This window comes from Salmo salar, chromosome 27, assembly GCF_965601325.2.
Source record: "Salmo salar chromosome 27, fSalSal1, whole genome shotgun sequence".
Lineage (NCBI taxonomy): Eukaryota > Metazoa > Chordata > Actinopteri > Salmoniformes > Salmonidae > Salmo > Salmo salar.
Window position 1 is genome coordinate 41749398 of NC_138317.1, and position 22069 is coordinate 41771466.

Sequence of the window (22069 nt, forward strand, 5' to 3'; positions counted from 1 at the left end):
GAGATAGTGTGAGCCAGTGACATAAGGATTGTTGCAATTTCACGTACACTCCGCCGCTCTACCACCTGTCCTATGGAAGACCAACAAGTGAAGAATTCGGCGCTCTCAGGGAAAGATAATATGTTAGTCAATCGCAAGTCAAAGTTCACGGCTGTCAAAAAATTGGGGCAATCCACAAGAAAATGTATACTCCTTTGAACCGGATTTGAACCAGCAACCTAAGGATTGCTGCACAGAGCACCTACCGTCATCCACTCTACCAACTGTCCTACGGTGAGCAAGAAATGAAGAATTTGGCGTTCTCAGGGAAAGATAATGTGTTAGTCATTTGCAAGTCAAAGTTCACGGCTGTCAAAAAATTGGGGCAATCCACAAGAAAAATTTCACTCCTTTGAGCCGGATTTGAACCAGCAACCTAAGGATTGCTGTAATTAGCACCTACAGTCCTCCGCTCTACCAACTGAGCTATCAAAGGTCGATGAGTATGTTACAACGCCATCACCTAGATGGTCATAAGTTCTGCTGATGGATATGAGCCCTTTTAAAAGTTAACTTCTTAGTTTGGTGGTTTCATGGAGATGCCAGGGATTGAAGCCGGGTCCTCATACATGCAAAGCATGCGCACTTCTGCTGAGCTACATCCCCTGAGAATGCCAGTAGTTGCATTTGGGGATAGAGAAAATGTGAGCCGAGGGTAAAGAATGCTGTTTAGGCCCGACACTGCTGAAGGTTTTTCCCTTTCCCTGGTGGTCTAGTGACAAGGATTTGGAGCTTTTGCTGTTGTGTCCCGTGTTTGATTCCCGGTCAGGGAAATAATTGCTTTTAGGGAATAACTTTGCAAACGTCAAAAAGTCAGCACAAATGCGGAAAAGGTTATCCTCCTTTGAGATAGTGTGAGCCAGTGACATAAGGATTGTTGCAATTTCACGTACACTCCGCCGCTCTACCACCTGTCCTATGGAAGACCAACAAGTGAAGAATTTGGCGTTCTCAGGGAAAGATAATGTGTTAGTCATTTGCAAGTCAAAGTTCACGGCTTTCAAAAAATTGGGGCAATCCACAAGAAAAATTTCACTCCTTTGAGCCAGATTTGAACCAGCGACCTAAGGATTGCTGTAATTAGCACGTACAGTCCTACGCTCTACCAACTGAGCTATCAAAGGTCGATGAGTATGTCACAACGCCATCACCTAGATGGTCATAAGTTCTGCTGATGGATATGAGCCCTTTTAAAAGTTAACTTCTTAGTTTGGTGGTTTCATGGAGATGCCAGGGATTGAAGCCGGGTCCTCATACATGCAAAGCATGCGCACTTCTGCTGAGCTACATCCCCTGAGAATGCCAGTAGTTGCATTTGGGGATAGAGAAAATGTGAGCCGAGGGTAAAGAATGCTGTTTAGGCCCGACACTGCTGAAGGTTTTTCCCTTTCCCTGGTGGTCTAGTGACAAGGATTTGGAGCTTTTGCTGTTGTGTCCCGTGTTTGATTCCCGGTCAGGGAAATAATTACTTTTCGGGAATAACTTTGCAAACGTCAAAAAGTCAGCACAAATGCGGAAAAGGTTATCCTCCTTTGAGATAGTGTGAGCCAGTGACATAAGGATTGTTGCAATTTCACGTACACTCCGCCGCTCTACCACCTGTCCTATGGAAGACCAACAAGTGAAGAATTCGGCGCTCTCAGGGAAAGATAATATGTTAGTCAATCGCAAGTCAAAGTTCACGGCTGTCAAAAAATTGGGGCAATCCACAAGAAAATGTACACTCCTTTGAACCAGCAACCTAAGGATTGCTGCACAGAGCACCTACCGTCATCCACTCTACCAACTGTCCTACGGAGAGCAAGAAATGAAGAATTTGGCGTTCTCAGGGAAAGATAATGTGTTAGTCAATCGCAAGTCAAAGTTCACGGCTGTCAAAAAATTGGGGCAATCCACAAGAAAAATTTCACTCCTTTGAGCCGGATTTGAACCAGCGACCTAAGGATTGCTGTAATTAGCACCTACAGTCCTCCGCTCTACCAACTGAGCTATCAAAGGTCGATGAGTATGTCACAACGCCATCACCTAGATGGTCATAAGTTCTGCTGATGGATATGAGCCCTTTTAAAAGTTAACTTCTTAGTTTGGTGGTTTCATGGAGATGCCAGGGATTGAAGCCGGGTCCTCATACATGCAAAGCATGCGCACTTCTGCTGAGCTACATCCCCTGAGAATGCCAGTAGTTGCATTTGGGGATAGAGAAAATGTGAGCCGAGGGTAAAGAATGCTGTTTAGGCCCGACACTGCTGAAGGTTTTTCCCTTTCCCTGGTGGTCTAGTGACAAGGATTTGGAGCTTTTGCTGTTGTGTCCCGTGTTTGATTCCCGGTCAGGGAAATAATTGCTTTTAGGGAATAACTTTGCAAACATCAGAAAGTCAGCACAAATGCGGAAAAGGTTATCCTCCTTTGAGATAGTGTGAGCCAGTGACATAAGGATTGTTGCAATTTCACGTACACTCCGCCGCTCTACCACCTGTCCTATGGAAGACCAACAAGTGAAGAATTCGGCGCTCTCAGGGAAAGATAATATGTTAGTCAATCGCAAGTCAAAGTTCACGGCTGTCAAAAAATTGGGGCAATCCACAAGAAAATGTATACTCCTTTGAACCGGATTTGAACCAGCAACCTAAGGATTGCTGCACAGAGCACCTACCGTCATCCACTCTACCAACTGTCCTACGGTGAGCAAGAAATGAAGAATTTGGCGTTCTCAGGGAAAGATAATGTGTTAGTCATTTGCAAGTCAAAGTTCACGGCTGTCAAAAAATTGGGGCAATCCACAAGAAAAATTTCACTCCTTTGAGCCGGATTTGAACCAGCAACCTAAGGATTGCTGTAATTAGCACCTACAGTCCTCCGCTCTACCAACTGAGCTATCAAAGGTCGATGAGTATGTTACAACGCCATCACCTAGATGGTCATAAGTTCTGCTGATGGATATGAGCCCTTTTAAAAGTTAACTTCTTAGTTTGGTGGTTTCATGGAGATGCCAGGGATTGAAGCCGGGTCCTCATACATGCAAAGCATGCGCACTTCTGCTGAGCTACATCCCCTGAGAATGCCAGTAGTTGCATTTGGGGATAGAGAAAATGTGAGCCGAGGGTAAAGAATGCTGTTTAGGCCCGACACTGCTGAAGGTTTTTCCCTTTCCCTGGTGGTCTAGTGACAAGGATTTGGAGCTTTTGCTGTTGTGTCCCGTGTTTGATTCCCGGTCAGGGAAATAATTGCTTTTAGGGAATAACTTTGCAAACGTCAAAAAGTCAGCACAAATGCGGAAAAGGTTATCCTCCTTTGAGATAGTGTGAGCCAGTGACATAAGGATTGTTGCAATTTCACGTACACTCCGCCGCTCTACCACCTGTCCTATGGAAGACCAACAAGTGAAGAATTTGGCGTTCTCAGGGAAAGATAATGTGTTAGTCATTTGCAAGTCAAAGTTCACGGCTGTCAAAAAATTGGGGCAATCCACAAGAAAAATTTCACTCCTTTGAGCCAGATTTGAACCAGCGACCTAAGGATTGCTGTAATTAGCACCTACAGTCCTACGCTCTACCAACTGAGCTATCAAAGGTCGATGAGTATGTCACAACGCCATCACCTAGATGGTCATAAGTTCTGCTGATGGATATGAGCCCTTTTAAAAGTTAACTTCTTAGTTTGGTGGTTTCATGGAGATGCCAGGGATTGAAGCCGGGTCCTCATACATGCAAAGCATGCGCACTTCTGCTGAGCTACATCCCCTGAGAATGCCAGTAGTTGCATTTGGGGATAGAGAAAATGTGAGCCGAGGGTAAAGAATGCTGTTTAGGCCCGACACTGCTGAAGGTTTTTCCCTTTCCCTGGTGGTCTAGTGACAAGGATTTGGAGCTTTTGCTGTTGTGTCCCGTGTTTGATTCCCGGTCAGGGAAATAATTGCGTTTAGGGAATAACTTTGCAAACGTCAAAAAGTCAGCACAAATGCGGAAAAGGTTATCCTCCTTTGAGATAGTGTGAGCCAGTGACATAAGGATTGTTGCAATTTCACGTACACTCCGCCGCTCTACCACCTGTCCTATGGAAGACCAACAAGTGAAGAATTCGGCGCTCTCAGGGAAAGATAATATGTTAGTCAATCGCAAGTCAAAGTTCACGGCTGTCAAAAAATTGGGGCAATCCACAAGAAAAAGTACACTCCTTTGAACCAGCGACCTAAGGATTGCTGCACAGACCACCTACCGTCATCCACTCTACCAACTGTCCTACGGAGAGCAAGAAATTAAGAATTTGGCGTTCTCAGGGAAAGATAATGTGTTAGTCCATCGCAAGTCAAAGTTCACGGCTGTCAAAAAATTGGGGCAATCCACAAGAAAACGTACAGTGCTTTGAACCGGATTTGAACCAGCAACCTAAGGATTGCTGCACAGAGCACCTACAGTCATCCACTCTACCAACTGTCCTACGGAGAGCAAGAAATGAAGAATTTGGCGTTCTCAGGGAAAGATAATGTGTTAGTCAATCGCAAGTCAAAGTTCACGGCTGTCAAAATTTGGGGCAATCCACAAGAAAAATTTCACTCCTTTGAACCAGCGACCAAAGGATTGCTGTAATTAGCACCTACAGTCCTCTGCTCTACCAACTGAGCTATCAAAGTTCGATGAGTATGTCACAACGCCATCACCTAGATGGTCGTAAGTTCTGCTGATGGATATGAGCCCTTTTAAAAGTTAAACTTCTTAGTTTGGTGGTTTCATGGAGATGCCAGGGATTGAAGCCGGGTCCTCATACATGCAAAGCATGCGCACTTCTGCTGAGCTACATCCCCTTAGAATGCCAGTAGTTGCATTTGGGGATAGAGAAAATGTGAGCCGAGGGTAAAGAATGCTTTTTAGGCCCGACACTGCTGAAGGTTGTTCCCTCTCCCTGGTGGTCTAGTGACAAGGATTTGGAGCATTTGCTGTTGTGTCCCGTGTTTGATTCCCGGTCAGGGAAATAATTGCTTTTAGGGAATAACTTTGCAAACATCAGAAAGTCAGCACAAATGCGGAAAAGGTTATCCTCCTTTGAGATAGTGTGAGCCAGTGACATAAGGATTGTTGCAATTTCACGTACACTCCGCCGCTCTACCACCTGTCCTATGGAAGACCAACAAGTGAAGAATTCGGCGCTCTCAGGGAAAGATAATATGTTAGTCAATCGCAAGTCAAAGTTCACGGCTGTCAAAAAATTGGGGCAATCCACAAGAAAATGTATACTCCTTTGAACCGGATTTGAACCAGCGACCTAAGGATTGCTGCACAGAGCACCTACCGTCATCCACTCTACCAACTGTCCTACGGTGAGCAAGAAATGAAGAATTTGGCGTTCTCAGGGAAAGATAATGTGTTAGTCATTTGCAAGTCAAAGTTCAAGGCTGTCAAAAAATTGGGGCAATCCACAAGAAAAATTTCACTCCTTTGAGCCGGATTTGAACCAGCGACCTAAGGATTGCTGTAATTAGGACCTACAGTCCTCCGCTCTACCAACTGAGCTATCAAAGGTCGATGAGTATGTCACAACGCCATCACCTAGATGGTCATAAGTTCTGCTGATGGATATGAGCCCTTTTAAAAGTTAACTTCTTAGTTTGGTGGTTTCATGGAGATGCCAGGGATTGAAGCCGGGTCCTCATACATGCAAAGCATGCGCACTTCTGCTGAGCTACATCCCCTGAGAATGCCAGTAGTTGCATTTGGGGATAGAGAAAATGTGAGCCGAGGGTAAAGAATGCTGTTTAGGCCCGACACTGCTGAAGGTTTTTCCCTTTCCCTGGTGGTCTAGTGACAAGGATTTGGAGCTTTTGCTGTTGTGTCCCGTGTTTGATTCCCGGTCAGGGAAATAATTGCTTTTAGGGAATAACTTTGCAAACGTCAAAAAGTCAGCACAAATGCGGAAAAGGTTATCCTCCTTTGAGATAGTGTGAGCCAGTGACATAAGGATTGTTGCAATTTCACGTACACTCCGCCGCTCTACCACCTGTCCTATGGAAGACCAACAAGTGAAGAATTCGGCGCTCTCAGGGAAAGATAATATGTTAGTCAATCGCAAGTCAAAGTTCACGGCTGTCAAAAAATTGGGGCAATCCACAAGAAAATGTATACTCCTTTGAACCGGATTTGAACCAGCGACCTAAGGATTGCTGCACAGAGCACCTACCGTCATCCACTCTACCAACTGTCCTACGGTGAGCAAGAAATGAAGAATTTGGCGTTCTCAGGGAAAGATAATGTGTTAGTCATTTGCAAGTCAAAGTTCAAGGCTGTCAAAAAATTGGGGCAATCCACAAGAAAAATTTCACTCCTTTGAGCCGGATTTGAACCAGCGACCTAAGGATTGCTGTAATTAGGACCTACAGTCCTCCACTCTACCAACTGAGCTATCAAAGGTCGATGAGTATGTCACAACGCCATCACCTAGATGGTCATAAGTTCTGCTGATGGATATGAGCCCTTTTAAAAGTTAACTTCTTAGTTTGGTGGTTTCATGGAGATGCCAGGGATTGAAGCCGGGTCCTCATACATGCAAAGCATGCGCACTTCTGCTGAGCTACATCCCCTGAGAATGCCAGTAGTTGCATTTGGAGATAGAGAAAATGTGAGCCGAGGGTAAAGAATGCTGTTTAGGCCCGACACTGCTGAAGGTTTTTCCCTTTCCCTGGTGGTCTAGTGACAAGGATTTGGAGCTTTTGCTGTTGTGTCCCGTGTTTGATTCCCGGTCAGGGAAATAATTGCTTTTAGGGAATAACTTTGCAAACGTCAAAAAGTCAGCACAAATGCGGAAAAGGTTATACTCCTTTGAGATAGTGTGAGCCAGTGACATAAGGATTGTTGCAATTTCACGTAGACTCCGCCGCTCTACCACCTGTCCTATGGAAGACCAACAAGTGAAGAATTCGGCGCTCTCAGGGAAAGATAATATGTTAGTCAATCGCAAGTCAAAGTTCACGGCTGTCAAAAAATTGGGGCAATCCACGAGAAAATGTACACTCCTTTGAACCGGATTTGAACCAGCGACCTAAGGATTGCTGCACAGAGCACCTACAGTCATCCACTCTACCAACTGTCCTACGGAGAGGAAGAAATGAAGAATTTCGCGTTTTCAGGGACAGATAATGTGTTAGTCAATCGCAAGTCAAATTTCACAGCTGTCAAAAAATTGGGGCAATCCACAAGAAAAATTTCACTCCTTTGAGCCGGATTTGAACCAGCGACCTAAGGATTGCTGTAATTAGCACCTACAGTCCTCCGCTCTACCAACTGTGCTATCAAAGGTCGATGAGTATGTCACAACGCCATCACCTAGATGGTCATAAGTTCTGCTGATGGATATGAGCCCTTTTAAAAGTTAACTTCTTAGTTTGGTGGTTTCATGGAGATGCCAGGGATTGAAGCCGGGTCCTCATACATGCAAAGCATGCGCACTTCTGCTGAGCTACATCCCCTGAGAATGCCAGTAGTTGCATTTGGGGATAGAGAAAATGTGAGCCGAGGGTAAAGAATGCTGTTTAGGCCCGACACTGCTGAAGGTTTTTCCCTTTCCCTGGTGGTCTAGTGACAAGGATTTGGAGCTTTTGCTGTTGTGTCCCGTGTTTGATTCCCGGTCAGGGAAATAATTGCTTTTAGGGAATAACTTTGCAAAGGTCAAAAAGTCAGCACAAATGCGGAAAAGGTTATCCTCCTTTGAGATAGTGTGAGCCAGTGACATAAGGATTGTTGCAATTTCACGTACACTCCGCCGCTCTACCACCTGTCCTATGGAAGACCAACAAGTGAAGAATTCGGCGTTCTCAGGGAAAGATAATGTGTTAGTCAATCGCAAGTCAAAGTTCACGGCTGTCAAAAAATTGGGGAAATCCACAAGAAAAATTTCACTCATTTGAGCCGGATTTGAACCAGCGACCTAAGGATTGCTGTAATTAGCACCTACAGTCCTCCGCTCTACCAACTGTGCTATCAAAGGTCGATGAGTATGTCACAACGCCATCACCTAGATGGTCATAAGTTCTGCTGATGGATATGAGCCCTTTTAAAAGTTAACTTCTTAGTTTGGTGGTTTCATGGAGATGCCAGGGATTGAAGCCGGGTCCTCATACATGCAAAGCATGCGCACTTCTGCTGAGCTACATCCCCTGAGAATGCCAGTAGTTGCATTTAGGGATAGAGAAAATGTGAGCCGAGGGTAAAGAATGCTGTTTAGGCCCGACACTGCTGAAGGTTTTTCCCTTTCCCTGGTGGTCTAGTGACAAGGATTTGGAGCTTTTGCTGTTGTGTCCCGTGTTTGATTCCCGGTCAGGGAAATAATTGCTTTTAGGGAATAACTTTGCAAACGTCAAAAAGTCAGCACAAATGCGGAAAAGGTTATCCTCCTTTGAGATAGTGTGAGCCAGTGACATAAGGATGTTGCAATTTCACGTACACTCCGCCGCTCTACCACCTGTCCTATGGAAGACCAACAAGTGAAGAATTCGGCGCTCTCAGGGAAAGATAATATGTTAGTCAATCGCAAGTCAAAGTTCACGGCTGTCAAAAAATTGGGGCAATCCACAAGAAAAATTTCACTCCTTTGAACCAGCGACCTAAGGATTGCTGTAATTAGCACCTACAGTCCTCTGCTCTACCAACTGAGCTATCAAAGGTCGATGAGTATGTCACAACGCCATCACCTAGATGGTCATAAGTTCTGCTGATGGATATGAGCCCTTTTAAAAGTTAACTTCTTAGTTTGGTGGTTTCATGGAGATGCCAGGGATTGAAGCCGGGTCCTCATACATGCAAAGCATGCGCACTTCTGCTGAGCTACATCCCCTGAGAATGCCAGTAGTTGCATTTGGGGATAGAGAAAATGTGAGCCGAGGGTAAAGAATGCTGTTTAGGCCCGACACTGCTGAAGGTTTTTCCCTTTCCCTGGTGGTCTAGTGACAAGGATTTGGAGCTTTTGCTGTTGTGTCCCGTGTTTGATTCCCGGTCAGGGAAATAATTGCTTTTAGGGAATAACTTTTCAAACGTCAAAAAGTCAGCACAAATGCGGAAAAGGTTATCCTCCTTTGAGATAGTGTGAGCCAGTGACATAAGGATTGTTGCAATTTCACGTACACTCCGCCGCTCTACCACCTGTCCTATGGAAGACCAACAAGTGAAGAATTCGGCGCTCTCAGGGAAAGATAATATGTTAGTCAATCGCAAGTCAAAGTTCACGGCTGTCAAAAAATTGGGGCAATCCACAAAAAAATGTACCCTCCTTTGAACCGGATTTGAACCAGCGACCTAAGGATTGCTGCACAGAGCACCTACCGTCATCCACTCTACCAACTGTCCTACGGAGAGCAAGAAATGAAGAATTTGGCGTTCTCAGGGAAAGATAATGTGTTAGTCAATCGCAAGTCAAAGTTCACGGCTGAAAAAATTGGGGCAATCCACAAGAAAAATTTCACTCCTTTGAGCCGGATTTGAACCAGCAACCTAAGGATTGCTGTAATTTGCACCTACAGTCCTCCGCTCTACCAACTGAGCTATCAAAGGTCGATGAGTATGTCACAACGCCATCACCTAGATGGTCATAAGTTCTGCTGATGGATATGAGCCCTTTTAAAAGTTAAACTTCTTAGTTTGGTGGTTTCATGTAGATGCCAGGGATTGAAGCCGGGTCCTCATACATGCAAAGCATGCGCACTTCTGCTGAGCTACATCCCCTTAGAATGCCAGTAGTTGTATTTGGGGATAGAGAAAATGTGAGCCGAGGGTAAAGAATGCTGTTTAGGCCCGACACTGCTGAAGGTTTTTCCCTTTCCCTGGTGGTCTAGTGACAAGGATTTGGAGCTTTTGCTGTTGTGTCCCGTGTTTGATTCCCAGTCAGGGAAATAATTGCTTTTAGGGAATAACTTTGCAAACGTCAAAAAGTCAGCACAAATGCGGAAAAGGTTATCCTCCTTTGAGATAGTGTGAGCCAGTGACATAAGGATTGTTGCAATTTCACGTACACTCCGCCGCTCTACCACCTGTCCTATGGAAGACCAACAAGTGAAGAATTCGGCGCTCTCAGGGAAAGATAATATGTTAGTCAATCGCAAGTCAAAGTTCACGGCTGTCAAAAAATTGGGGCAATGCACAAGAAAATGTACACTCCTTTGAACCGGATTTGAACCAGCGACCTAAGGATTGCTGCACAGAGCACGTACCGTCATCCACTCTACCAACTGTCCTACGGAGAGCAAGAAATGACGAATTTGGCGTTCTCAGGGAAAGATAATGTGTTAGTCAATCGCAAGTCAAAGTTCACGGCTGTCAAAAAATTGGGGCAATCCACAAGAAAAATTTCACTCCTTTGAGCCAGATTTGAACCAGCGACCTAAGGATTGCTGTAATTAGCACCTACAGTCCTCCGCTCTACCAACTGAGCTATCAAAGGTCGATGAGTATGTCACAACGCCATCACCTAGATGGTCATAAGTTCTGCTGATGGATATGAGCCCTTTTAAAAGTTAACTTCTTAGTTTGGTGGTTTCATGGAGATGCCAGGGATTGAAGCCGGGTCCTCATACATGCAAAGCATGCGCATTTCTGCTGAGCTACATCCCCTGAGAATGCCAGTAGTTGCATTTGGGGATAGAGAAAATGTGAGCCGAGGGTAAAGAATGCTGTTTAGGCCCGACACTGCTGAAGGTTTTTCCCATTCCCTGGTGGTTTAGTGACAAGGATTTGGAGCTTTTGCTGTTGTGTCCCGTGTTTGATTCCCGGTCATGGAAATAATTGCTTTTAGGGAATAACTTTGCAAACGTCAAAAAGTCAGCACAAATGCGGAAAAGGTTATGCTCCTTTGAGATAGTGTGAGCCAGTGACATAAGGATTGTTGCAATTTCACGTACACTCCGCCGCTCTACCACCTGTCCTATGGAAGACCAACAAGTGAAGAATTCGGCGCTCTCAGGGAAAGATAATATGTTAGTCAATCGCAAGTCAAAGTTCACGGCTGTCAAAAAATTGGGGCAATCCACAAGAAAATGTACACTCCTTTGAACCGGATTTGAACCAGCGACCAAAGGATTACTGCACAGAGCACCTACAGTCATCCAAACTACCAACTGTGCTACGGAGAGCAAGAAATGAAGAATTTGGCGTTCTCAGGGAAAGATAATGTGTTAGTCAATCGCAAGTCAAAGTTCACGGCTGTCAAAAAATTGGGGCAATCCACAAGAAAAATGTCACTCCTTTGAGCCGGATTTGAACCAGCGACCTAAGGATTGCTGTAATTAGCACCTACAGTCCTCCGCTCTACCAACTGAGCTATCAAAGGTCGATGAGTATGTCACAACGCCATCACCTAGATGGTCATAAGTTCTGCTGATGGATATGAGCCCTTTTAAAAGTTAAAGTTCTTAGTTTGGTGGTTTCATGGAGATGCCAGGGATTGAAGCCTGGTCCTCATACATGCAAAGCATGCGCACTTCTGCTGAGCTACATCCCTTTAGAATGCCAGTAGTTGCATTTGGGGATAGAGAAAATGCGAGTCAAGGGTAAAGAATGCTGTTTAGGCCCGAAACTGCTGAAGGTTTTTCCCTTTCCCTGGTGGTCTAGTGACAAGGATTTGGAGCTTTTGCTGTTGTGTCCCGTGTTTGATTCCCAGTCAGGGAAATAATTGCTTTTAGGGAATAACTTTGCAAACGTCAAAAAGTCAGCACAAATGCGGAAAAGGTTATCCTCCTTTGAGATAGTGTGAGCCAGTGACATAAGGATTGTTGCAATTTCACGTACACTCCGCCGCTCTACCACCTGTCCTATGGAAGACCAACAAGTGAAGAATTCGGCGCTCTCAGGGAAAGATAATATGTTAGTCAATCGCAAGTCAAAGTTCACGGCTGTCAAAAAATTGGGGCAATCCACAAGAAAATGTACACTCCTTTGAACCGGATTTGAACCAGCGACCTAAGGATTGCTGCACAGAGCACCTACCGTCATCCACTCTACCAACTGTCCTACGGAGAGCAAGAAATGACGAATTTGGCGTTCTCAGGGAAAGATAATGTGTTAGTCAATCGCAAGTCAAAGTTCACGGCTGTCAAAAAATTGGGGCAATCCACAAGAAAAATGTCACTCCTTTGAGCCGGATTTGAACCAGCGACCTAAGGATTGCTGTAAATAGCACCTACAGTCCTCCGCTCTACCAACTGAGCTATCAAAGGTCGATGAGTATGTCACAACGCCATCACCTAGATGGTCATAAGTTCTGCTGATGGATATGAGCCCTTTTAAAAGTTAACTTCTTAGTTTGGTGGTTTCATGGAGATGCCAGGGATTGAAGCCGGGTCCTCATACATGCAAAGCATGCGCACTTCTGCTGAGCTACATCCCCTGAGAATGCCAGTAGTTGCATTTGGGGATAGAGAAAATGTGAGCCGAGGGTAAAGAATGCTGTTTAGGCCCGACACTGCTGAAGGTTTTTCCCTTTCCCTGGTGGTTTAGTGACAAGGATTTGGAGCTTTTGCTGTTGTGTCCCGTGTTTGATTCCCGGTCATGGAAATAATTGCTTTTAGGGAATAACTTTGCAAACGTCAAAAAGTCAGCACAAATGCGGAAAAGGTTATGCTCCTTTGAGATAGTGTGAGCCAGTAACATAAGGATTGTTGCAATTTCACGTACACTCCGCCGCTCTACCACCTGTCCTATGGAAGACCAACAAGTGAAGAATTCGGCGCTCTCAGGGAAAGATAATATGTTAGTCAATCGCAAGTCAAAGTTCACGGCTGTCAAAAAATTGGGGCAATCCACAAGAAAATGTACACTCCTTTGAACCGGATTTGAACCAGCGACCAAAGGATTACTGCACAGAGCACCTACAGTCATCCAAACTACCAACTGTCCTACGGAGAGCAAGAAATGAAGAATTTGGCGTTCTCAGGGAAAGATAATGTGTTAGTCAATCGCAAGTCAAAGTTCACGGCTGTCAAAAAATTGGGGCAATCCACAAGAAAAATGTCACTCCTTTGAGCCGGATTTGAACCAGCGACCTAAGGATTGCTGTAATTAGCACCTACAGTCCTCCGCTCTACCAACTGAGCTATCAAAGGTCGATGAGTATGTCACAACGCCATCACCTAGATGGTCATAAGTTCTGCTGATGGATATGAGCCCTTTTAAAAGTTAAAGTTCTTAGTTTGGTGGTTTCATGGAGATGCCAGGGATTGAAGCCGGGTCCTCATACATGCAAAGCATGCGCACTTCTGCTGAGCTACATCCCTTTAGAATGCCAGTAGTTGCATTTGGGGATAGAGAAAATGCGAGTCAAGGGTAAAGAATGCTGTTTAGGCCCGAAACTGCTGAAGGTTTTTCCCTTTCCCTGGTGGTCTAGTGACAAGGATTTGGAGCTTTTGCTGTTGTGTCCCGTGTTTGATTCCCAGTCAGGGAAATAATTGCTTTTAGGGAATAACTTTGCAAACGTCAAAAAGTCAGCACAAATGCGGAAAAGGTTATCCTCCTTTGAGATAGTGTGAGCCAGTGACATAAGGATTGTTGCAATTTCACGTACACTCCGCCGCTCTACCACCTGTCCTATGGAAGACCAACAAGTGAAGAATTCGGCGCTCTCAGGGAAAGATAATATGTTAGTCAATCGCAAGTCAAAGTTCACGGCTGTCAAAAAATTGGGGCAATCCACAAGAAAATGTACACTCCTTTGAACCGGATTTGAACCAGCGACCTAAGGATTGCTGCACAGAGCACCTACCGTCATCCACTCTACCAACTGTCCTACGGAGAGCAAGAAATGACGAATTTGGCGTTCTCAGGGAAAGATAATGTGTTAGTCAATCGCAAGTCAAAGTTCACGGCTGTCAAAAAATTGGGGCAATCCACAAGAAAAATGTCACTCCTTTGAGCCGGATTTGAACCAGCGACCTAAGGATTGCTGTAATTAGCACCTACAGTCCTCCGCTCTACCAACTGAGCTATCAAAGGTCGATGAGTATGTCACAACGCCATCACCTAGATGGTCATAAGTTCTGCTGATGGATATGAGCCCTTTTAAAAGTTAACTTCTTAGTTTGGTGGTTTCATGGAGATGCCAGGGATTGAAGCCGGGTCCTCATACATGCAAAGCATGCGCACTTCTGCTGAGCTACATCCCCTGAGAATGCCAGTAGTTGCATTTGGGGATAGAGAAAATGTGAGCCGAGGGTAAAGAATGCTGTTTAGGCCCGACACTGCTGAAGGTTTTTCCCTTTCCCTGGTGGTTTAGTGACAAGGATTTGGAGCTTTTGCTGTTGTGTCCCGTGTTTGATTCCCGGTCATGGAAATAATTGCTTTTAGGGAATAACTTTGCAAACGTCAAAAAGTCAGCACAAATGCGGAAAAGGTTATGCTCCTTTGAGATAGTGTGAGCCAGTAACATAAGGATTGTTGCAATTTCACGTACACTCCGCCGCTCTACCACCTGTCCTATGGAAGACCAACAAGTGAAGAATTCGGCGCTCTCAGGGAAAGATAATATGTTAGTCAATCGCAAGTCAAAGTTCACGGCTGTCAAAAAATTGGGGCAATCCACAAGAAAATGTACACTCCTTTTAACCGGATTTGAACCAGCGACCAAAGGATTACTGCACAGAGCACCTACAGTCATCCACTCTACCAACTGTCCTACGGAGAGCAAGAAATGAAGAATTTGGCGTTCTCAGGGAAAGATAATGTGTTAGTCAATCGCAAGTCAAAGTTCACGGCTGTCAAAAAATTGGGGCAATCCACAAGAAAAATGTCACTCCTTTGAGCCGGATTTGAACCAGCGACCTAAGGATTGCTGTAATTAGCACCTACAGTCCTCCGCTCTACCAACTGAGCTATCAAAGGTCGATGAGTATGTCACAACGCCATCACCTAGATGGTCATAAGTTCTGCTGATGGATATGAGCCCTTTTATAAGTTAACTTCTTAGTTTGGTGGTTTCATGGAGATGCCAGGGATTGAAGCCGGGTCCTCATACATGCAAAGCATGCGCACTTCTGCTGAGCTACATCCCCTTAGAATGCCAGTAGTTGCATTTGGGGATAGAGAAAATGTGAGCCGAGGGTAAAGAATGCTGTTTAGGCGCGACACTGCTGAAGGTTTTTCCCTTTCCCTGGTGGTCTAGTGACAAGGATTTGGAGCTTTTGCTGTTGTGTCCCGTGTTTGATTCCCGGTCAGGGAAATAATTGCTTTTAGGGAATAACTTTGCAAACGTCAAAAAGTCAGCACAAATGCGGAAAAGGTTATCCTCCTTTGAGATAGTGTGAGCCAGTGACATAAGGATTGTTGCAATTTCACGTACACTCCGCCGCTCTACCACCTGTCCTATGGAAGACCAACAAGTGAAGAATTCGGCGCTCTCAGGGAAAGATAATATGTTAGTCAATCGCAAGTCAAAGTTCACGGCTGTCAAAAAATTGGGGCAATCCACAAAAAAATGTACCCTCCTTTGAACCGGATTTGAACCAGCGACCTAAGGATTGCTGCACAGAGCACCTACCGTCATCCACTCTACCAACTGTCCTACGGAGAGCAAGAAATGAAGAATTTGGCGTTCTCAGGGAAAGATAATGTGTTAGTCAATCGCAAGTCAAAGTTCACGGCTGAAAAAATTGGGGCAATCCACAAGAAAAATTTCACTCCTTTGAGCCGGATTTGAACCAGCGACCTAAGGATTGCTGTAATTTGCACCTACAGTCCTCCGCTCTACCAACTGAGCTATCAAAGGTCGATGAGTATGTCACAACGCCATCACCTAGATGGTCATAAGTTCTGCTGATGGATATGAGCCCTTTTAAAAGTTAAACTTCTTAGTTTGGTGGTTTCATGTAGATGCCAGGGATTGAAGCCGGGTCCTCATACATGCAAAGCATGCGCACTTCTGCTGAGCTACATCCCCTTAGAATGCCAGTAGTTGCATTTGGGGATAGAGAAAATGTGAGCCGAGGGTAAAGAATGCTGTTTAGGCCCGACACTGCTGAAGGTTTTTCCCTTTCCCTGGTGGTCTAGTGACAAGGATTTGGAGCTTTTGCTGTTGTGTCCCGTGTTTGATTCCCAGTCAGGGAAATAATTGCTTTTAGGGAATAACTTTGCAAACGTCAAAAAGTCAGCACAAATGCGGAAAAGGTTATCCTCCTTTGAGATAGTGTGAGCCAGTGACATAAAGATTGTTGCAATTTCACGTACACTCCGCCGCTCTACCACCTGTCCTATGGAAGACCAACAAGTGAAGAATTCGGCGCTCTCAGGGAAAGATAATATGTTAGTCAATCGCAAGTCAAAGTTCACCGCTGTCAAAAAATTGGGGCAATCCACAAGAAAATGTACCCTCCTTTGAACCGGATTTGAACCAGCGACCTAAGGATTGCTGCACAGAGCACATACCGTCATCCACTCTACCACCTGTCCTACGGAGAGCAAGAAATAAAGAATTTGGCGTTCTCAGGGAAAGATAATGTGTTAGTCAATCGCAAGTCAAAGTTCACGGCTGTCAAAAAATTGGGGCAATCCACAAGAAAAATTTCACTCTTTTGAGCCGGATTTGAACCGGCGACCTAAGGATTGATGTAATTAAGACCTACAGTCCTCCGCTCTACCAACTGTGCTATCAAAGGTCGATGAGTATGTCACAACGCCATCACCTAGATGGTCATAAGTTCTGCTGATGGATATGAGCCCTTTTAAAAGTTAACTTCTTAGTTTGGTGGTTTCATGGAGATGCCAGGGATTGAAGCCGGGTCCTCATACATGCAAAGCATGCGCACTTCTGCTGAGCTACATCCCCTGAGAATGCCAGTATTTGCATTTGGGGATAGAGAAAATGTGAGCCGAGGGTAAAGAATGCTGTTTAGGCCCGACACTGCTGAAGGTTTTTCCCTTTCCCTGGTGGTCTAGTGACAAGGATTTGGAGCTTTTGCTGTTGTGTCCCGTGTTTGATTCCCGGTCAGGGAAATAATTGCTTTTAGGGAATAAATTTGCAAACGTCACAAAGTCAGCACAAATGCGGAAAAGGTTATCCTCCTTTGAGATAGTGTGAGCCAGTGACATAAGGATTGTTGCAATTTCACGTACACTCCGCCGCTCTACCACCTGTCCTATGGAAGACCAACAAGTGAAGAATTCGGCGCTCTCAGGGAAAGATAATATGTTAGTCAATCGCAAGTCAAAGTTCACGGCTGTCAAAAAATTGGGGCAATCCACAAGAAAATGTACACTCCTTTGAACCGGATTTGAACCAGCGACCAAAGGATTACTGCACAGAGCACCTACAGTCATCCACTCTACCAACTGTCCTACGGAGAGCAAGAAATGAAGAATTTGGCGTTCTCAGGGAAAGATAATGTGTTAGTCAATCGCAAGTCAAAGTTCACGGCTGTCCAAAAATTGGGCCAATCCACAAGAAAAATGTCACTCCTTTGAGCCGGATTTGAACCAGCGACCTAAGGATTGCTGTAATTAGCACCTACAGTCCTCCGCTCTACCAACTGAGCTATCACAGGTCGATGAGTATGTCACAACGCCATCACCTAGATGGTCATAAGTTCTGCTGATGGATATGAGCCCTTTTAAAAGTTAAAGTTCTTAGTTTGGTGGTTTCATGGAGATGCCAGGGATTGAAGCCGGGTCCTCATACATGCAAAGCATGCGCACTTCTGCTGAGCTACATCCCTTTAGAATGCCAGTAGTTGCATTTGGGGATAGAGAAAATGTGAGCCAAGGGTAAAGAATGCTGTTTAGGCGCGACACTGCTGAAGGTTTTTCCCTTTCCCTGGTGGTCTAGTGACAAGGATTTGGAGCTTTTGCTGTTGTGTCCCGTGTTTGATTCCCAGTCAGGGAAATAATTGCTTTTAGGGAATAACTTTGCAAACGTCAAAAAGTCAGCACAAATGCGGAAAAGGTTATCCTCCTTTGAGATAGTGTGAGCCAGTGACATAAGGATTGTTGCAATTTCACGTACACTCCGCCGCTCTACCACCTGTCCTACGGAGAGCAAGAAATAAAGAATTTGGCGTTCTCAGGGAAAGATAATGTGTTAGTCAATCGCAAGTCAAAGTTCACGGCTGTCAAAAAATTGGGGCAATCCACAAGAAAATGTACACTCCTTTGAACCGGATTTGAACCAGCGACCTAAGGATTGCTGCACAGAGCACCTACCATCATCCACTCTACCAACTGTCCTACGGAGCGCAAGAAATGAAGAATTTGGCGTTCTCAGGGAAAGATAATGTGTTAGCCAATCGCAAGTCAAAGATCACGGCTGAAAAAATTGGGGCAATCCACAAGAAAAATTTCACTCCTTTGAGCTGGATTTGAACCAGCGACCTAAGGATTGCTGTAATTAGCACCTACAGTCCTCCGCTCTACCAACTGAGCTATCAAAGGGCGATGAGTATGTCACAACGCCATCACCTAGATGGTCATAAGTTCTGCTGATGGATATGAGCCCTTTTAAAAGTTAAACTTCTTAGTTTGGTGGTTTCATGTAGATGCCAGGGATTGAAGCCGGGTCCTCATACATGCAAAGCATGCGCACTTCTGCTGAGCTACATCCCCTTAGAATGCCAGTAGTTGCATTTGGGGATAGAGAAAATGTGAGCCGAGGGTAAAGAATGCTGTTTAGGCCCGACACTGCTGGAGGTTTTTCCCTTTCCCTGGTGGTCTAGTGACAAGGATTTGGAGCTTTTGCTGTTGTGTCCCGTGTTTGATTCCCGGTCAGGGAAATAATTGCTTTTAGGGAATAACTTTGCAAACGTCAAAAAGTCAGCACAAATGCGGAAAAGGTTATCCTCCTTTGAGATAGTGTGAGCCAGTGACATAAGGATTGTTGCAATTTCACGTACACTCCGCCGCTCTACCACCTGTCCTATGGAAGACCAACAAGTGAAGAATTCGGCGCTCTCAGGGAAAGATAATATGTTAGTCAATCGCAAGTCAAAGTTCACGGCTGTCAAAAAATTGGGGCAATCCACAAGAAAATGTACCCTCCTTTGAACCAGCGACCTAAGGATTGCTGCACAGAGCACCTACCGTCATCCACTCTACCAACTGTCCTACGGAGAGCAAGAAATGAAGAATTTGGCGTTCTCAGGGAAAGATAATGTGTTAGTCAATCGCAAGTCAAAGTTAACGGCTGTCAAAAAATTGGGGCAATCCACAAGAAAAAGTTCACTCCTTTGAGCCGGATTTGAACCAGCGACCTAAGGATTGCTGTAATTAGCACCTACAGTCCTCCGCTCTACCAAATGAGCTATCAAAGGTCGATGAGTATGTCACAACGCCATCACCTAGATGGTCATAAGTTCTGCTGATGGATATGAGCCCTTTTAAAAGTTAAACTTCTTAGTTTGGTGGTTTCATGGAGATGCCAGGGATTGAAGCCGGGTCCTCATACATGCAAAGCATGCGCACTTCTGCTGAGCTACATCCCCTTAGAATGCCAGTAGTTGCATTTGGGGATAGAGAAAATGTGAGCCGAGGGTAAAGAATGCTGTTTAGGCCCGACACTGCTGAAGGTTTTTCCCTTTCCCTGGTGGTCTAGTGACAAGGATTTGTAGCTTTTGCTGTTGTGTCCCGTGTTTGATTCCCGGTCATGGAAATAATTGCTTTTAGGGAATAACTTTGCAAACGTCAAAAAGTCAGCACAAATGCGTAAAAGGTTATGCTCCTTTGAGATAGTGTAAGCCAGTGACATAAGCGTTGTTGCAATTTCACGTACACGCCGCCGCTCTACCACCTGTCCTATGGAAGACCAACAAGTGAAGAATTCGGCACTCTCAGGGAAAGATAATATGTTAGTCAATCGCAAGTCAAAGTTCACGGCTGTCCAAAAATTGGGGCAATCCACAAGAAAATGTACCCTCCTTTGAACCGGGCGCGACCTAAGGATTGCTGCACAGAGCACCTACCGTCATCCACTCTACCAACTGTCCTACGGAGAGCAAGAAATGACGAATTTGGCGTTCTCAGGGAAAGATAATGTGTTAGTCAATCGCAAGTCAAAGTTCACGGCTGTCAAAAAATTGGGGCAATCCACAAGAAAAATTTCACTCCTTTGAGCCGGATTTGAACCAGCGACCTAAGGATTGCTGTAATTAGCACCTACAGTCCTCCGCTCTACCAACTGAGCTATCAAAGGTCGATGAGTATGTCACAACGCCATCACCTAGATGGTCATAAGTTCTGCTGATGGATATGAGCCCTTTTATAAGTTAACTTCTTAGTTTGGTGGTTTCATGGAGATGCCAGGGATTGAAGCCGGGTCCTCATACATGCAAAGCATGCGCACTTCTGCTGAGCTACATCCCCTGAGAATGCCAGTAGTTGCATTTGGGGATAGAGAAAATGTGAGCCGAGGGTAAAGAATGCTGTTTAGGCCCGACACTGCTGAAGGTTTTTCCCTTTCCCTGGTGGTCTAGTGACAAGGATATGGAGCTTTTGCTGTTGTGTCCCGTGTTTGATTCCCGGTCAGGGAAATAATTGCTTTTAGGGAATAACTTTGCAAACGTCAAAAAGTCAGCACAAATGCGGAAAAGGTTATCCTCCTTTGAGATAGTGTGAGCCAGTGACATAAGGATTGTTGCAATTTCACGTACACTCCGCCGCTCTACCACCTGTCCTATGGAAGACCAACAAGTGAAGAATTCGGCGCTCTCAGGGAAAGATAATATGTTAGTCAATCGCAAGTCAAAGTTCACGGCTGTCAAAAAATTGGGGCAATCCACAAGAAAATGTACACTCCTTTGAACCGGATTTGAACCAGCGACCTAAGGATTGCTGCACAGAGCACCTACCGTCATCCACTCTACCAACTGTCCTACGGAGAGCAAGAAATGACGAATTTGGCGTTCTCAGGGAAAGATAATGTGTTAGTCAATCGCAAGTCAAAGTTCACGGCTGTCAAAAAATTGGGGCAATCCACAAGAAAAATTTCACTCCTTTGAGCCGGATTTGAACCAGCGACCTAAGGATTGCTGTAATTAGCACCTACAGTCCTCCGCTCTACCAACTGAGCTATCAAAGGTCGATGAGTATGTCACAACGCCATCACCTAGATGGTCATAAGTTCTGCTGATGGATATGAGCCCTTTTATAAGTTAACTTCTTAGTTTGGTGGTTTCATGGAGATGCCAGGGATTGAAGCCGGGTCCTCATACATGCAAAGCATGCGCACTTCTGCTGAGCTACATCCCCTTAGAATGCCAGTAGTTGCATTTGGGGATAGAGAAAATGTGAGCCGAGGGTAAAGAATGCTGTTTAGGCCCGACACTGCTGAAGGTTTTTCCCTTTCCCTGGTGGTCTAGTGACAAGGATTTGGAGCTTTTGCTGTTGTGTCCCGTGTTTGATTCCCGGTCATGGAAATAATTGCTTTTAGGGAATAACTTTGCAAACGTCAAAAAGTCAGCACAAATGCGGAAAAGGTTATGCTCCTTTGAGATAGTGTAAGCCAGTGACATAAGGATTGTTGCAATTTCACGTACACTCCGCCGCTCTACCACCTGTCCTATGGAAGACCAACAAGTGAAGAATTCGGCGCTCTCAGGGAAAGATAATATGTTAGTCAATCGCAAGTCAAAGTTCACGGCTGTCCAAAAATTGGGGCAATCCACAAGAAAATGTACCCTCCTTTGAACCGGATTTGAACCAGCGACCTAAGGATTGCTGCACAGAGCACCTACCGTTATCCACTCTACCAACTGTCCTACGGAGAGCAAGAAATGAAGAATTTGGCGTTCTCAGGGAAAGATAATGTGTTAGTCAATCGCAAGTCAAAGTTAACGGCTGTCAAAAAATTGGGGCAATCCACAAGAAAAAGTTCACTCCTTTGAGCCGGATTTGAACCAGCGACCTAAGGATTGCTGTAATTAGCACCTACAGTCCTCCGCTCTACCAAATGAGCTATCAAAGGTCGATGAGTATGTCACAACGCCATCACCTAGATGGTCATAAGTTCTGCTGATGGATATGAGCCCTTTTAAAAGTTAAACTTCTTAGTTTGGTGGTTTCATGGAGATGCCAGGGATTGAAGCCGG

General features: G+C 45.0%; 19 non-coding genes across 19 annotated transcripts; all 19 read right to left on the reverse strand.

Annotated features, from left to right (window-relative positions):
- Window positions 1-387: 387 nt before the first annotated feature.
- Window positions 388-475, reverse strand: trnay-gua (transfer RNA tyrosine (anticodon GUA)). Its single transcript is given in 2 exon segments — window positions 388-423; window positions 439-475. It is a non-coding gene; the product is annotated as a tRNA-Tyr (tRNA).
- Window positions 476-1949: 1474 nt separating this feature from the next.
- Window positions 1950-2037, reverse strand: trnay-gua (transfer RNA tyrosine (anticodon GUA)). The gene is given in 2 exon segments: window positions 1950-1985; window positions 2001-2037. It is a non-coding gene; the product is annotated as a tRNA-Tyr (tRNA).
- Window positions 2038-2834: 797 nt separating this feature from the next.
- trnay-gua (transfer RNA tyrosine (anticodon GUA)) lies at window positions 2835-2922 on the reverse strand. Its single transcript is given in 2 exon segments — window positions 2835-2870; window positions 2886-2922. It is a non-coding gene; the product is annotated as a tRNA-Tyr (tRNA).
- A 2545-nt stretch (window positions 2923-5467) lies between these two features.
- On the reverse strand, window positions 5468-5555 carry trnay-gua (transfer RNA tyrosine (anticodon GUA)). Its single transcript is given in 2 exon segments — window positions 5468-5503; window positions 5519-5555. It is a non-coding gene; the product is annotated as a tRNA-Tyr (tRNA).
- A 797-nt stretch (window positions 5556-6352) lies between these two features.
- trnay-gua (transfer RNA tyrosine (anticodon GUA)) lies at window positions 6353-6440 on the reverse strand. Its single transcript is given in 2 exon segments — window positions 6353-6388; window positions 6404-6440. It is a non-coding gene; the product is annotated as a tRNA-Tyr (tRNA).
- Window positions 6441-9484: 3044 nt separating this feature from the next.
- Window positions 9485-9572, reverse strand: trnay-gua (transfer RNA tyrosine (anticodon GUA)). The gene is given in 2 exon segments: window positions 9485-9520; window positions 9536-9572. It is a non-coding gene; the product is annotated as a tRNA-Tyr (tRNA).
- Window positions 9573-10370: 798 nt separating this feature from the next.
- On the reverse strand, window positions 10371-10458 carry trnay-gua (transfer RNA tyrosine (anticodon GUA)). The gene is given in 2 exon segments: window positions 10371-10406; window positions 10422-10458. It is a non-coding gene; the product is annotated as a tRNA-Tyr (tRNA).
- A 797-nt stretch (window positions 10459-11255) lies between these two features.
- Window positions 11256-11343, reverse strand: trnay-gua (transfer RNA tyrosine (anticodon GUA)). The gene is given in 2 exon segments: window positions 11256-11291; window positions 11307-11343. It is a non-coding gene; the product is annotated as a tRNA-Tyr (tRNA).
- A 798-nt stretch (window positions 11344-12141) lies between these two features.
- trnay-gua (transfer RNA tyrosine (anticodon GUA)) lies at window positions 12142-12229 on the reverse strand. The gene is given in 2 exon segments: window positions 12142-12177; window positions 12193-12229. It is a non-coding gene; the product is annotated as a tRNA-Tyr (tRNA).
- A 797-nt stretch (window positions 12230-13026) lies between these two features.
- Window positions 13027-13114, reverse strand: trnay-gua (transfer RNA tyrosine (anticodon GUA)). Its single transcript is given in 2 exon segments — window positions 13027-13062; window positions 13078-13114. It is a non-coding gene; the product is annotated as a tRNA-Tyr (tRNA).
- Window positions 13115-13912: 798 nt separating this feature from the next.
- Window positions 13913-14000, reverse strand: trnay-gua (transfer RNA tyrosine (anticodon GUA)). The gene is given in 2 exon segments: window positions 13913-13948; window positions 13964-14000. It is a non-coding gene; the product is annotated as a tRNA-Tyr (tRNA).
- Window positions 14001-14797: 797 nt separating this feature from the next.
- Window positions 14798-14885, reverse strand: trnay-gua (transfer RNA tyrosine (anticodon GUA)). Its single transcript is given in 2 exon segments — window positions 14798-14833; window positions 14849-14885. It is a non-coding gene; the product is annotated as a tRNA-Tyr (tRNA).
- Window positions 14886-15680: 795 nt separating this feature from the next.
- Window positions 15681-15768, reverse strand: trnay-gua (transfer RNA tyrosine (anticodon GUA)). The gene is given in 2 exon segments: window positions 15681-15716; window positions 15732-15768. It is a non-coding gene; the product is annotated as a tRNA-Tyr (tRNA).
- Window positions 15769-17451: 1683 nt separating this feature from the next.
- trnay-gua (transfer RNA tyrosine (anticodon GUA)) lies at window positions 17452-17539 on the reverse strand. The gene is given in 2 exon segments: window positions 17452-17487; window positions 17503-17539. It is a non-coding gene; the product is annotated as a tRNA-Tyr (tRNA).
- Window positions 17540-18334: 795 nt separating this feature from the next.
- On the reverse strand, window positions 18335-18422 carry trnay-gua (transfer RNA tyrosine (anticodon GUA)). The gene is given in 2 exon segments: window positions 18335-18370; window positions 18386-18422. It is a non-coding gene; the product is annotated as a tRNA-Tyr (tRNA).
- Window positions 18423-19209: 787 nt separating this feature from the next.
- trnay-gua (transfer RNA tyrosine (anticodon GUA)) lies at window positions 19210-19297 on the reverse strand. The gene is given in 2 exon segments: window positions 19210-19245; window positions 19261-19297. It is a non-coding gene; the product is annotated as a tRNA-Tyr (tRNA).
- Window positions 19298-20087: 790 nt separating this feature from the next.
- trnay-gua (transfer RNA tyrosine (anticodon GUA)) lies at window positions 20088-20175 on the reverse strand. The gene is given in 2 exon segments: window positions 20088-20123; window positions 20139-20175. It is a non-coding gene; the product is annotated as a tRNA-Tyr (tRNA).
- Window positions 20176-20972: 797 nt separating this feature from the next.
- Window positions 20973-21060, reverse strand: trnay-gua (transfer RNA tyrosine (anticodon GUA)). The gene is given in 2 exon segments: window positions 20973-21008; window positions 21024-21060. It is a non-coding gene; the product is annotated as a tRNA-Tyr (tRNA).
- A 797-nt stretch (window positions 21061-21857) lies between these two features.
- On the reverse strand, window positions 21858-21945 carry trnay-gua (transfer RNA tyrosine (anticodon GUA)). The gene is given in 2 exon segments: window positions 21858-21893; window positions 21909-21945. It is a non-coding gene; the product is annotated as a tRNA-Tyr (tRNA).
- Window positions 21946-22069: the final 124 nt, after the last annotated feature.